Genomic DNA, 9,929 nt, shown 5'->3' with positions numbered 1-9,929 from the left:
TCCTTGTCCTGTAGGATCCTCCTCCCCCATCAGTATATTATAATATTACAGTATATTACGTTACACCTCGTTGTATTACTCTGTGTCGCGCTCCTCGTCCTGTAGGATCCTCCTCTCCCATCAGTATATTATAATATTACAGTATATTACGTTACACCTCGTTGTATTACTCTGTGTCGCGCTCCTCGTCCTGTAGGATCTCCTCCCCCATCAGTATATTATAATATTACAGTATATTACGTTACACCTCGTTGTATTACTCTGTGTCGCGCTCCTCGTCCTGTAGGATCCTCCCCCATCAGTATATTATAATATTACAGTATATTACGTTACACCTCGTTGTATTACTCTGTGTCGCGCTCCTCGTCCTGTAGGATCCTCCTCTCCCATCAGTATATTATAATATTACAGTATATTACGTTACACCTCGTTGTATTACTCTGTGTCGCGCTCCTCGTCCTGTAGGATCCACCTCTCCCATCAGTATATTATAATATTACAGTATATTACGTTACACCTCGTTGTATTACTCTGTGTCGCGCTCCTCGTCCTGTAGGATCCTCCTCTCCCATCAGTATATTATAATATTACAGTATATTACGTTACACCTCGTTGTATTACTCTGTGTCGCGCTCCTCGTCCTGTAGGATCCTCCTCTCCCATCAGTATATTATAATATTACAGTATATTACGTTACACCTCGTTGTATTACTCTGTGTCGTGCTCCTCGTCCTGTAGGATCCTCCTCTCCCATCAGTATATTATAATATTACAGTATATTACGTTACACCTCGTTGTATTACACTGTGTCGCGCTCCTCGTCCTGTAGGATCCTCCTCCTCCCATCAGTATATTATAATATTACAGTATATTACGTTACACCTCGTTGTATTACTCTGTGTCGCGCTCCTCGTCCTGTAGGATCCTCTCCCATCAGTATATTATAATATTACAGTATATTACGTTACACCTCGTTGTATTACTCTGTGTCGCTGCTCCTCGTCCTGTAGGATCCTCTCCCATCAGTATATTATAATATTACAGTATATTACGTTACACCTCGTTGTATTACTCTGTGTCGCGCTCCTCGTCCTGTAGGATCCTCCTCTCCCATCAGTATATTATAATATTACAGTATATTACGTTACACCTCGTTGTATTACTCTGTGTCGCGCTCCTCGTCCTGTAGGATCCTCCTCTCCATCAGTATATTATAATATTACAGTATATTACGTTACACCTCGTTGTATTACTCTGTGTCGCGCTCCTCGTCCTGTAGGATCCTCCCCCATCAGTATATTATAATATTACAGTATATTACGTTACACCTCGTTGTATTACTCTGTGTCGCGCTCCTCGTCCTGTAGGATCCTCCTCCCCCATCAGTATATTATAATATTACAGTATATTACGTTACACCTCGTTGTATTACTCTGTGTCGCGCTCCTCGTCCTGTAGGATCCTCCTCCCCCATCAGTATATTATAATATTACAGTATATTACGTTACACCTCGTTGTATTACTCTGTGTCGTGCTCCTCGTCCTGTAGGATCCTCTCCCATCAGTATATTATAATATTACAGTATATTACGTTACACCTCGTTGTATTACTCTGTGTCGCGCTCCTCGTCCTGTAGGATCCTCCTCCCCCATCAGTATATTATAATATTACAGTATATTACGTTACACCTCGTTGTATTACTCTGTGTCGTGCTCCTCGTCCTGTAGGATCCCCCCCCATCAGTATATTATAATATTACAGAATATTACGTTACACCTCGTTGTATTACTCTGTGTCGCGCTCCTCGTCCTGTAGGATCCCCCCCCCCATCAGTATATTATAATATTACAGTATATTACGTTACACCTCGTTGTATTACTCTGTGTCGCGCTCCTCGTCCTGTAGGATCCTCCCCCATCAGTATATTATAATATTACAGTATATTACGTTACACCTCGTTGTATTACTCTGTGTCGCGCTCCTCGTCCTGTAGGATCCTCCTCCCCATCAGTATATTATAATATTACAGTATATTACGTTACACCTCGTTGTATTACTCTGTGTCGCGCTCCTCGTCCTTTATGATCCTCCTCCCCCATCAGTATATTATAATATTACAGTATATTACGTTACACCTCGTTGTATTACTCTGTGTCGCGCTCCTCGTCCTGTAGGCTCCTCCTCCATCAGTATATTATAATATTACAGTATATTACGTTACACCTCGTTGTATTACTCTGTGTCGCGCTCCTCGTCCTGTAGGATCCCCCCCCATCAGTATATTATAATATTACAGTATATTACGTTACACCTCGTTGTATTACTCTGTGTCGCGCTCCTCGTCCTGTAGGATCCTCCTCCCCCATCAGTATATTATAATATTACAGTATATTACGTTACACCTCGTTGTATTACTCTGTGTCGCGCTCCTCGTCCTGTAGGATCCTCCCCATCAGTATATTATAATATTACAGTATATTACGTTACACCTCGTTGTATTACTCTGTGTCGTGCTCCTCGTCCTGTAGGATCCTCCCCCATCAGTATATTATAATATTACAGTATATTACGTTACACCTCGTTGTATTACTCTGTGTCGCGCTCCTCGTCCTGTAGGATCCTCCCCCCCATCAGTATATTATAATATTACAGTATATTACGTTACACCTCGTTGTATTACTCTGTGTCGTGCTCCTCGTCCTGTAGGATCCTCCTCCCCCATCAGTATATTATAATATTACAGTATATTACGTTACACCTCGTTGTATTACTCTGTGTCGTGCTCCTCGTCCTGTAGGATCCTCTCCCATCAGTATATTATAATATTACAGTATATTACGTTACAGCTCGTTGTATTACTCTGTGTCGCGCTCCTCGTCCTGTAGGATCCTCCTCTCCCATCAGTATATTATAATATTACAGTATATTACGTTACACCTCGTTGTATTACTCTGTGTCGCGCTCCTCGTCCTGTAGGATCCTCCTCCCCCATCAGGATATTATAATATTACAGTATATTACGTTACACCTCGTTGTATTACTCTGTGTCGCGCTCCTCGTCCTGTAGGATCCTCCTCCCCCATCAGTATATTATAATATTACAGTATATTACGTTACACCTCGTTGTATTACTCTGTGTCGCGCTCCTCGTCCTGTAGGATCCTCCTCCTCCATCAGTATATTATAATATTACAGTATATTACGTTACACCTCGTTGTATTACTCTGTGTCGCGCTCCTCGTCCTGTAGGATCCTCCTCCCCCATCAGTATATTATAATATTACAGTATATTACGTTACACCTCGTTGTATTACTCTGTGTCGCGCTCCTCGTCCTGTAGGATCCTCCCCCATCAGTATATTATAATATTACAGTATATTACGTTACACCTCGTTGTATTACTCTGTGTCGTGCTCCTCGTCCTGTAGGATCCTCCTCCCCATCAGTATATTATAATATTACAGTATATTACGTTACACCTCGTTGTATTACTCTGTGTCGCGCTCCTCGTCCTGTAGGATCCTCCCCCATCAGTATATTATAATATTACAGTATATTACGTTACACCTCGTTGTATTACTCTGTGTCGCGCTCCTCGTCCTGTAGGATCCTCCCCCATCAGTATATTATAATATTACAGTATATTACGTTACACCTCGTTGTATTACTCTGTGTCGTGCTCCTCGTCCTGTAGGATCCTCCTCCCCCATCAGTATATTATAATATTACAGTATATTACGTTACACCTCGTTGTATTACTCTGTGTCGCGCTCCTCGTCCTGTAGGATCCTCCCCCATCAGTATATTATAATATTACAGTATATTACGTTACACCTCGTTGTATTACTCTGTGTCGTGCTCCTCGTCCTGTAGGATCCCCCCCCATCAGTATATTATAATATTACAGTATATTACGTTACACCTCGTTGTATTACTCTGTGTCGCGCTCCTCGTCCTGTAGGATCCCCCCCCATCAGTATATTATAATATTACAGTATATTACGTTACACCTCGTTGTATTACTCTGTGTCGTGCTCCTCGTCCTGTAGGATCCTCCCCCATCAGTATATTATAATATTACAGTATATTACGTTACACCTCGTTGTATTACACTGTGTCGCGCTCCTCGTCCTGTAGGATCCTCCCCCATCAGTATATTATAATATTACAGTATATTACGTTACACCTCGTTGTATTACTCTGTGTCGCGCTCCTCGTCCTGTAGGATCCTCCCCCATCAGTATATTATAATATTACAGTATATTACGTTACAGCTCGTTGTATTACTCTGTGTCGCGCTCCTCGTCCTGTAGGATCCCCCCCCATCAGTATATTATAATATTACAGTATATTACGTTACACCTCGTTGTATTACTCTGTGTCGTGCTCCTCGTCCTGTAGGATCCTCCTCTCCCATCAGTATATTATAATATTACAGTATATTACGTTACACCTCGTTGTATTACTCTGTGTCGCGCTCCCCGTCCTGTAGGATCCCCCCCCATCAGTATATTATAATATTACAGTATATTACGTTACACCTTGTTGTATTACTCTGTGTCGCGCTCCTCGTCCTGTAGGATCCTCCTCCCCCATCAGTATATATAATATTACAGTATATTACGTTACACCTCGTTGTATTACTCTGTGTCGTGCTCCTCGTCCTGTAGGATCCCCCCCCATCAGTATATTATAATATTACAGTATATTACGTTACACCTCGTTGTATTACTCTGTGTCGCGCTCCTCGTCCTGTAGGATCCCCCCCATCAGTATATTATAATATTACAGTATATTCGTTACACCTCGTTGTATTACACTGTGTCGCGCTCCTCGTCCTGTAGGATCCTCCCCCATCAGTATATTATAATATTACAGTATATTACGTTACACCTCGTTGTATTACACTGTGTAATATCCCGCTCCTCGTCCTGTAGGATCCTCCCCCATCAGTATATTATAATATTACAGTATATTACGTTACACCTCGTTGTATTACTCTGTGTCGCGCTCCTCGTCCTGTAGGATCCTCCTCCTCCATCAGTATATTAATAATATTACAGTATATTACGTTACACCTCGTTGTATTACTCTGTGTCACGCTCCTCGTCCTGTAGGATCCTCCTCCCCCATCAGTATATTATAATATTACAGTATATTACGTTACACCTCGTTGTATTACTCTGTGTCGCGCTCCTCGTCCTGTAGGATCCTCCTCCCCCATCAGTATATTATAATATTACAGTATATTACGTTACACCTCGTTGTATTACTCTGTGTCGCGCTCCTCGTCCTGTAGGATCCTCCCCCATCAGTATATTATAATATTACAGTATATTACGTTACACCTCGTTGTATTACTCTGTGTCACGCTCCTCGTCCTGTAGGATCCTCCTCTCCCATCAGTATATTATAATATTACAGTATATTACGTTACACCTCGTTGTATTACTCTGTGTCACGCTCCTCGTCCTGTAGGATCCTCCCCCATCAGTATATTATAATATTACAGTATATTACGTTACAGCTCGTTGTATTACTCTGTGTCGCGCTCCTCGTCCTGTAGGATCCTCCCCCATCAGTATATTATAATATTACAGTATATTACGTTACACCTCGTTGTATTACTCTGTGTCGCGCTCCTCGTTTGTAGGATCCTCCTCTCCCATCAGTATATTATAATATTACAGTATATTACGTTACACCTCGTTGTATTACTCTGTGTCGCGCTCCTCGTCCTGTAGGATCCCCCCCATCAGTATATTATAATATTACAGTATATTACGTTACACCTCGTTGTATTACTCTGTGTCGCGCTCCTCGTCCTGTAGGATCCTCCCCTATCAGTATATTATAATATTACAGTATATTACGTTACACCTCGTTGTATTACTCTGTGTCGCGCTCCTCGTCCTGTAGGATCCTCCCCCATCAGTATATTATAATATTACAGTATATTACGTTACACCTCGTTGTATTACTCTGTGTCGTGCTCCTCGTCCTGTAGGATCCTCCTCCCCCATCAGTATATTATAATATTACAGTATATTACGTTACACCTCGTTGTATTACTCTGTGTCGCGCTCCTCGTCCTGTAGGATCCTCTCCCATCAGTATATTATAATATTACAGTATATTACGTTACACCTCGTTGTATTACTCTGTGTCGCGCTCCTCGTCCTGTAGGATCCCCCCCCATCAGTATATTATAATATTACAGTATATTACGTTACACCTCGTTGTATTACTCTGTGTCGCGCTCCTCGTCCTGTAGTATCCCCCCCATCAGTATATTATAATATTACAGTATATTACGTTACACCTCGTTGTATTACTCTGTGTCGCGCTCCTCGTCCTGTAGGATCCCCCCCATCAGTATATTATAATATTACAGTATATTACGTTACACCTCGTTGTATTACTCTGTGTCGCGCTCCTCGTCCTGTAGGATCCCCCCATCAGTATATTATAATATTACAGTATATTACGTTACACCTCGTTGTATTACTCTGTGTCGCGCTCCTCGTCCTGTAGGATCCCCCCCATCAGTATATTATAATATTACAGTATATTACGTTACACCTCGTTGTATTACTCTGTGTCGCGCTCCTCGTCCTGTAGGATCCTCCTCCCCATCAGTATATTATAATATTACAGTATATTACGTTACACCTCGTTGTATTACTCTGTGTCGCGCTCCTCGTCCTGTAGGATCCTCCTCCATCAGTATATTATAATATTACAGTATATTACGTTACACCTCGTTGTATTACTCTGTGTCGCGCTCCTCGTCCTGTAGGATCCTCTCCCATCAGTATATTATAATATTACAGTATATTACGTTACACCTCGTTGTATTACTCTGTGTCGTGCTCCTCGTCCTGTAGGATCCCCCCCCATCAGTATATTATAATATTACAGTATATTACGTTACACCTCGTTGTATTACTCTGTGTCGCGCTCCTCGTCCTGTAGGATCCTCCTCCCCCATCAGTATATTATAATATTACAGTATATTACGTTACACCTCGTTGTATTACTCTGTGTCGCGCTCCTCGTCCTGTAGGATCCTCCTCCTCCATCAGTATATTATAATATTACAGTATATTACGTTACACCTCGTTGTATTACTCTGTGTCGTGCTCCCGTCCTGTAGGATCCTCCTCCCCCATCAGTATATTATAATATTACAGTATATTACGTTACACCTCGTTGTATTACTCTGTGTCGTGCTCCTCGTCCTGTAGGATCCTCCTCTCCCATCAGTATATTATAATATTACAGTATATTACGTTACACCTCGTTGTATTACTCTGTGTCGCGCTCCTCGTCCTGTAGGATCCTCTCCCATCAGTATATTATAATATTACAGTATATTACGTTACACCTCGTTGTATTACTCTGTGTCGCGCTCCTCGTCCTGTAGGATCCTCCCCCATCAGTATATTATAATATTACAGTATATTACGTTACACCTCGTTGTATTACTCTGTGTCGTGCTCCTCGTCCTGTAGGATCCTCCTCCCCCATCAGTATATTATAATATTACAGTATATTACGTTACACCTCGTTGTATTACTCTGTGTCGCGCTCCTCGTCCTGTAGGATCCTCCCCCCATCAGTATATTATAATATTACAGTATATTACGTTACAGCCTCGTTGTATTACTCTGTGTCGCGCTCCTCGTCCTGTAGGATCCCCTCCCCCATCAGTATATTATAATATTACAGTATATTACGTTACACCTCGTTGTATTACTCTGTGTCGCGCTCCTCGTCCTGTAGGATCCTTCTCCCATCAGTATATTATAATATTACAGTATATTACGTTACACCTCGTTGTATTACTCTGTGTCGCGCTCCTCGTCTGTAGGATCCTCCCCCATCAGTATATTATAATATTACAGTATATTACGTTACACCTCGTTGTATTACTCTGTGTCGTGCTCCTCGTCCTGTAGGATCCTCCTCCCCCATCAGTATATTATAATATTACAGTATATTACGTTACACCTCGTCGTATTACTCTGTGTCGCGCTCCTCGTCCTGTAGGATCCCCCCCATCAGTATATTATAATATTACAGTATATTACGTTACACCTCGTTGTATTACTCTGTGTCGCGCTCCTCGTCCTGTAGGATCCTCCCCATCAGTATATTATAATATTACAGTATATTACGTTACACCTCGTTGTATTACTCTGTGTCGCGCTCCTCGTCCTGTAGGATCCTCCCCCATCAGTATATTATAATATTACAGTATATTACGTTACACCTCGTTGTATTACTCTGTGTCGCGCTCCTCGTCCTTAGGATCCTCCCCCATCAGTATATTATAATATTACAGTATATTACGTTACACCTCGTTGTATTACTCTGTGTCGCGCTCCTCGTCCTGTAGGATCCTCCCCATCAGTATATTATAATATTACAGTATATTACGTTACACCTCGTTGTATTACTCTGTGTCGCGCTCCTCGTCCTGTAGGATCCTCCCCCATCAGTATATTATAATATTACAGTATATTACGTTACACCTCGTTGTATTACTCTGTGTCGCGCTCCTCGTCCTGTAGGATCCTCCTCCCCCATCAGTATATTATAATATTACAGTATATTACGTTACACCTCGTTGTATTACTCTGTGTCGCGCTCCTCGTCCTGTAGGATCCTCCCCCATCAGTATATTATAATATTACAGTATATTACGTTACACCTCGTTGTATTACTCTGTGTCGCGCTCCTCGTCCTGTAGGATCCTCCTCCCATCAGTATATTATAATATTACAGTATATTACGTTACACCTCGTTGTATTACTCTGTGTCGCGCTCCTCGTCCTGTAGGATCCTCCTCCCATCAGTATATTATAATATTACAGTATATTACGTTACACCTCGTTGTATTACTCTGTGTCGCGCTCCTCGTCCTGTAGGATCCTCCTCCCCCATCAGTATATTATAATATTACAGTATATTACGTTACACCTCGTTGTATTACTCTGTGTCGCGCTCCTCGTCCTGTAGGATCCTCCCCATCAGTATATTATAATATTACAGTATATTACGTTACACCTCGTTGTATTACTCTGTGTCGCGCTCCCCGTCCTGTAGGATCCCTCCCATCAGTATATTATAATATTACAGTATATTACGTTACACCTCGTTGTATTACTCTGTGTCGCGCTCCTCGTCCTGTAGGATCCTCTCCCCATCAGTATATTATAATATTACAGTATATTACGTTACACCTCGTTGTATTACTCTGTGTCGCGCTCCTCGTCTGTAGGATCCTCCTCCCCATCAGTATATTATAATATTACAGTATATTACGTTACACCTCGTTGTATTACTCTGTGTCGCGCTCCTCGTCCTGTAGGATCCTCCCCCATCAGTATATTATAATATTACAGTATATTACGTTACACCTCGTTGTATTACTCTGTGTCGTGCTCCTCGTCCTGTAGGATCCTCCCCCATCAGTATATTATAATATTACAGTATATTACGTTACACCTCGTTGTATTACTCTGTGTCGCGCTCCTCGTCCTGTAGGATCCTCTCCCCATCAGTATATTATAATATTACAGTATATTACGTTACACCTCGTTGTATTACTCTGTGTCGCGCTCCTCGTCCTGTAGGATCCTCCCCCATCAGTATATTATAATATTACAGTATATTACGTTACACCTCGTTGTATTACTCTGTGTCGTGCTCCTCGTCCTGTAGGATCCTCCCCCATCAGTATATTATAATATTACAGTATATTACGTTACACCTCGTTGTATTACTCTGTGTCGCGCTCCTCGTCCTGTAGGATCCTCCCCCATCAGTATATTATAATATTACAGTATATTACGTTACACCTCGTTGTATTACTCTGTGTCGTGCTCCTCGTCCTGTAGGATCCTCCTCCCCATCAGTATAT

The sequence above is a fragment of the Engystomops pustulosus genome, chromosome 5 (genome assembly GCF_040894005.1).
Source record: "Engystomops pustulosus chromosome 5, aEngPut4.maternal, whole genome shotgun sequence".
Taxonomy (NCBI): domain Eukaryota; kingdom Metazoa; phylum Chordata; class Amphibia; order Anura; family Leptodactylidae; genus Engystomops; species Engystomops pustulosus.
Note: the sequence above shows the minus strand (reverse complement) of the source record.